The following is a 6,480-nucleotide window of genomic DNA, read 5'->3' on the forward strand; positions in this document are numbered from 1 at the left end:
GCACCTGCTCCTACGTGTGTCTACTCAGTTGTAAGCCCCATTACAGAGGATGAAGCTTACTCCCAGGAAAGGGTGCCTGGGATGGCAGCCTTGAAGCCTGCTCAAGGCCAAGCGCAAGGACAGGTGAGTGGGAGCCCGTGCAGGTCTGTTCCAGAGTAAGCCCCAATGTAGTCCCTGGGCTACTCCCAGGAAGGTGTGAAGGGCTGTATCCTCAGCCTCCTCCTGTGCAGGTCTACTCACAAGTAAGCCCCACTGTAGTCAGTGGGGCTTCCTCCCAGGAAGGTGTGGAGGGCTGCAGTCTCAGCCCCCTCCTATGCAGTGTCAGGTCTATGTTCTGCATAAGGCAGAAACACAGCCAACAAGGTGGTTCAGGAACAGGTGCAGATTGCTGGAGTCAGCAGGATCAGCAAACACCTGTGACTGCCTCACCCTGGGTGTGGCTTAGCCTACACTGATTGGCCACTCCAACTACTTAATGTTTGATCTGTTGAGCTTCCAGTGCAGCAGTAGGAGACTACTGAACTGCTGCCAGTAACTTGGGAGGCTGGATGTGAGTATATACACGTGTTGTTACTGACCATGGAATGAACTTTGACTGTGTATCTTGGAAAACTGATTTGGATTTGTTGTTTATGGATTGACTGCTCATTGTGCTGACTAGGACTGTTTACTGATTACTCTACCTGTGATAACCCTTGCTCTGAAATATAACCACTGCATTCAAAGAACTCTGCTGGTGTATGCTGTTTTGTGTGCCTGCTCATCCAAGGTTCCATACAACTCTTTACCAGACAAAGGGTTGCAACTCTAACATGCAGGTCTACTCACAAGTAGTCAGTGAGGCTTCCTCCCAGGAAAGTGTGGAGAGGGCTGCAGCCTGAGAGCTCCAACCAACTTGTCTGCTCAGAAGTCCCATTGTAGCCAATGGGGCTTACTCCCAGGGTAGTGTGGAGAGGGTTGCAGCCTGAGTGAGGGAGGTCAGGCAGGCAGGGCAGAAGCTGGCCTGTGGTTGCCCCCCTCCCCCCCAGCTCTGGCTTCTTCTCTGGAGTCTGTGTCCTTTTTTCCTTCCAGCAGGGTGCCTCTGGAAGGTGGGGGAAGTTCTTTAGTATCCATGTAAGATAAGCAGATGTCATAACCGCCATATGTATTGGAATCCTGGAAGATCTGGTAAGGAGGTAGATGTGGTGTCAGCAGTGACCTCTTTAAGAGTAAGGCCTGGGCATCCAGCAGAGTGTGCTGCACAGCTGCAGCCACTTGAAGGCAATAAGGCCCTCAGGGATATAAGGAGCACCTGAGGAAGGGGGTGTGGGTTGTAGAAGGAGTGCAGGTTGGAGGTAGGAGAGGAGACTGGCTGGCTGGGTTTGGCTTATTGACTTGGATACTCTGACTGACTTACTTTGGAATCTGATCTTGGACTGTGACTTGGCTTACTGACTTTGGACTCTGCCCTGGATGCTCTGACTGACTTTGTGACTAATGTACTGCTGGAGACACTGGAGTTTGGTGTGTGGCTGCTGTGCCCAAGACCTGCTGACCACCCAGGGTCTGCTGTAGTGGTGGGAGGCTGCTGGCAGGAGAGAGGACCTCTGCAGATTGAACAGGCGAGCTACCCTGGAGGTGGGGTCCAGCAGGACTGCAGGGCAGAACCAGGGTCATTTGTTGGGGGAAAGAAGGGGAGCTAATTTGCTTAAAGTGGACCTAATTCTCCAGGCAGAGAATGGCCTTGGAATCAGGCAAAACACCATAGAGGACCAGGCGTCTGAAAACACAGGACAAGAATGTATGACAAAACTAACTAAAAGCTACAAGGGGGGGGGGGGCTACATTATAAAAACGGAACCTATAAGAGCATAAAGGTGAAAAAAACTATATATGCAGTATTATCTTCATTTCAGATGTCAAAAGGGTTTTGTGGCTCCTGAGGTTTTTTCCCCTCCGGAAAATGGGTCCAAATGGCTCTTTAAGTGTTTAAGATTGTCAACCCCTGGTTTAGCATCTGGGCAAGTTCAGCAGCAGGGCGAGGAGGCCAGGGCCCCAGACACTGCCCTTCCTCTTCCCTTGAGAAGAGGGCTGCTAACCAGTGTAGGGTTTTTAAAAGTACCCCTAAATAAAACAACAACAATAACAAAAAAGCTATGCAGTCAGACAGCCAGCAGCAGGGTGGGGGCTATCCAGTGTTTTGCATTGAGTGCCACATGTATGATTATATGCCTCTGGGGCATAAGTCATGGGTGTGTCTTTTGGGCAAGGAGCTCCAGGATCTCAGGGAACGCGTCCGCTCCCTTGAAGCCTTGGTGGCCGACCTGGAGAAGCGCAGGCAGGCGGAGGAGGACCGTGGGGAGACTTCTCGGGACGATCAGGCTTCGTCCCAACCTCAGGCGTGCAGCTCCTCAGCTGCCCGGGTGGGAAGTCTCGGGACTGGAGGACCTCATCCTGGAGAGGAGGGAAACAATCCCCTGGGGGGACCCCTTCTCCAGGGGATGGGCCCGTATCCGAGCGCACTCAGGATACTCCTCGGCGGGAGGGGGGTCGGGGGCTTCTTGTAGTGGGGATTCGATTATTAGAAACATAGAGAGGGGGGTTTGCGACGGATGTGAGGACCGCATGGTGACTTGCCTGCCTGGTGCGAAGGTTGCAGACATCACTTCTCGTCTAGACAGGCTAATAGACAGTGCTGGGGGAGAGGTAGCGGCTGTGGTGCATGTCGGCACCAACGACGTGGGCAAGTGTAGCTGGGAGGTCCTGGAGGCCAAATTTAGGCTTTTAGGCAGGAAGCTGAAAGCCAGGACCTCAAAGGTAGCGTTCTCTGAAGTGCTACCTGTTCCATGCGCAGGGCCAGCTAGGCAGGCGGAGATCAGGGGTCTCAATGCGTAGATGAGACGGTGGTGTAGGGAGGAGGGGTTTAGATTCATTAGGCACTGGGGAACGTTTTGGGACAAGCGGGGCCTGTACAAGAGGGACGGGCTCCACTTGAACCAGAATGGAACCAGACTGCTGGCGCATAACATTAAAAAGGTGGCAGAGCAGCTTTTAAACTGATCCCTGGGTGAAGGCCGACAGGAGCCGAGGGGCATCCGGTTCGGGACTCCTCATCCCTATGGGATGAGGATGGGGAGGTTAGAGAACAACAAGACAAAGGCAGAGTAGGAGAAGAAATTGGGAAAGGTAGCATGATGGTGTGGTGTTTTTAAGTGCTTAAGCAGAAGCATAGTGTCGAAATTTGTGTGTTATAACCCCACAATGCCAACCTAAAGTCTTCTTGTTTGACTAACAAAGCCTACACTGATTTCATGAAATGCTATCTCAAAATTTAAATAAATAAAAAGGGGGACAATGTGGTGTTTTTAAGTGCTTAAGCATAAGCACACAGAAAGTCTTGGTGCGATGGCAATTACAGGCAAACCCTCCCTTGTTGGCAAACTGACAGGAATGCTAGTTCCCAGGCTGAAGTGTGACAATAGCTGTTACAGCACTCTGTGAAGAAGCACCCATTGTTCTCACCCCTGTAAGAGATTCTAATGTGGCTTTATCTGAGAACCGAATGTAGCAATGTTGCAAGTACAATAAAAACGCAGGAGGAGGCTAGTAGAATCAGCTTCTCTCTCTCTCTGCACTCTCAACCCTCAATATGTCTGCTGTCTCTTGATTCATTGCTAACCATTCATTGCTTCTGCTCTCGCACCTATATCCAGCAACCTGACCCCTGGGCTTTGGTTGCTCCCCCAGGGGTCACTGCAACATCTGGCGCCTCGAACAGGGACATCTAATCCTAGAACAGGGACCTCTAATCCTGGGACAGAGACTTCTGGTCCTAGGACAGAGACTCTCTGCAACAATCAGGTACAGTAGACAGGCTGTCTTGTTTTTTTTATTCAAACAGCTTGTCCGCTGTCTACCTCCCACCTATTGCTTTGACTTTCTATTGCTCTAGCCTCACTCTTACAGCCTTGTGTGTTTTCCAAGCAGCCTTGCGTCGCAACCTTTGGATTTCTTTTGTCTCTCTGACTTCTCACTGCATTTGCTTTTACAAGCATCTGATTTTGAGGTCTATTTGCTTCTCAGCAACTTTGGGGCTATGCTAGGTGCCCAGACGTGGGCCAGCCAAGTATGGCAGACAAATTGCTTTGCTTTCTGCTTTGCTTTATTCAGCAACCTGTTATAGACTGCTCCCATTCATTGCTTCTTCTGAACCTGGGAACAACAGGGACCCTCTGCAACTTCTAGCAATGGCACAGAGACTTCTGGCACCCTGGCATAGGAACCCTTGCTTTTTCTTATTTCTAGCAGCCTGACTTTTTTTGTTGTTCCCCATTCGCAGCTACATCTAGCACAGCAAATGGGGATCCTTTCTTGCTCTGGCTTCTGCGCCACATCAAGCAGTCCTTGACTTCCGGGGTCTTGGGCTGCTTCCCAGGTAGCATTATTGCTACATCTAGCGCAGCAGGCAGAGACTTTCTGCAATGAGCGAGTATAGTAGAGCCAGGTGGTCTTGATCAAACGGCCTGTCCTCTGCCTCCGAACTCATTGCCTTGACTTGCTCCAATTCTAACTGTCAAACCCTCAGAGTGCTTCTCTTTAGCACTCTCCCTCAGGCAACAAGGTACAGTCTTGTGTGTCTCCCATCAAGCACCAAGGCCCCAAAAAGCCTTGGGTGCTTCCCAGAGCAGCATTCTGCGCTGCTACATCAGGCGCCCAGCCCGTGGGGCTAAGAAAATCGCTTATCAACGCCCGGCAAGGGTTAAAGATCTTTTGAGATCCCATCTTTTGAGATCCCAATAGTAAGCATAAGTACTTAGGTAAATATAAAAATAGTACAAGCCTTCGGCTACACACTTTTTATACTCTTTTCTATATCAAGTAGCCTGTTTCAGGTTGCTTAAGAACATAAGAACATAAGAACAGCCCCACTGGATCAGGCCATAGGCCCATCTAGTCCAGCTTCCTGTATCTCACAGCAGCCCACCAAATGCCCCAGGGAGCACACCAGATAACAAGAGACCTCATCCTGGTGCTCTCCCCTACATCTGGCATTCTGACTTAACCCATTCCTAAAATCAGGAGGTTGCGCATACACATCATGGCTTGTACCCCATAATGGATTTTTCCTCCAGAAACTCGTCCAGTCCCCTTTTAAAGGCGTCTAGGCTAGACGCCAGCACCACATCCTTTGGCAAGGAGTTCCACAGACCGACCACACGCTGAGTAAAGAAATATTTTCTTTTGTCTGTCCTAACCCGCCCAACACTCAATTTTAGTGGATGTCCCCTGGTTCTGGTATTATGTGAGAGTGTAAAGAGCATCTCCCTATCCACTCTGTCCATCCCCTGCATAATTTTGTATGTCTCAATCATGTCCCCCCTCAAGCGTCTCTTTTCTAGGCTGAAGAGGCCCAAACACCGTAGCCTTTCCTCTTAAGGAAGGTGCCCCAGCCCCGTAATCATCTTAGTCGCTCTCTTTTGCACCTTTTCCATTTCCACTATGTCTTTTTTGAGATGCGGCGACCAGAACTGGACACAATACTCCAGGTGTGGCCTTACCATCGATTTGTACAACGGCATTATAATACTAGCCGTTTTGTTCTCAATACCCTTCCTAATGATCCCAAGCATAGAATTGGCCTTCTTCACTGCCGCCGCACATTGGGTCGACACTTTCATCGACCTGTCCACCACCACCCCAAGATCTCTCTCCTGATCTGTCACAGACAGCTCAGAACCCATCAGCCTATATCTAAAGTTTTGATTTTTTGCCCCAATGTGCATGACTTTACACTTACTGACATTGAAGCGCATCTGCCATTTTGCTGCCCATTCTGCCAGTCTGGAGAGATCCTTCTGGAGCTCCTCACAATCACTTCTGGTCTTTACCACTCGGAAAAGTTTGGTGTCGTCTGCAAACTTAGCCACTTCACTGCTCAACCCTGTCTCCAGGTCATTTATGAAGAGGTTGAAAAGCACCGGTCCCAGGACAGATCCTTGGGGCACACCACTTTTCACCTCTCTCCATTGTGAAAATTGCCCATTGACACCCACTCTCTGCTTCCTGGCCTCCAACCAGTTCTCAATCCACGAGAGGACCTGTCCTCTAATTCCCTGACTGCGGAGTTTTTTCAGTAGCCTTTGGTGAGGGACCATGTCAAACGCCTTCTGAAAGTCCAGATATATAATGTCCACGGGTTCTCCCGCATCCACATGCCTGTTGACCTTTTCAAAGAATTCTATAAGGTTTGTGAGGCAAGACTTACCTTTACAGAAGCCATGCTGACTCTCCCTCAGCAAGGCCTGTTCGTCTATGTGTTTTGAGATCCTATCTTTGATGAGGCATTCCACCATCTTACCCGGTATGGATGTTAGGCTGACTGGCCTATAGTTTCCCGGGTCCCCCCTCTTTCCCTTTTTAAAAATAGGCGTGACATTTGCTATCCTCCAATCTTCTGGCACCGTGGCCGTTTTGAGGGACAAGTTGCATACCTTAGTCAAG

The sequence above is a fragment of the Tiliqua scincoides genome, chromosome 7, assembly GCF_035046505.1.
Source record: "Tiliqua scincoides isolate rTilSci1 chromosome 7, rTilSci1.hap2, whole genome shotgun sequence".
In the NCBI taxonomy this organism is placed as follows: Eukaryota; Metazoa; Chordata; class Lepidosauria; order Squamata; family Scincidae; genus Tiliqua; species Tiliqua scincoides.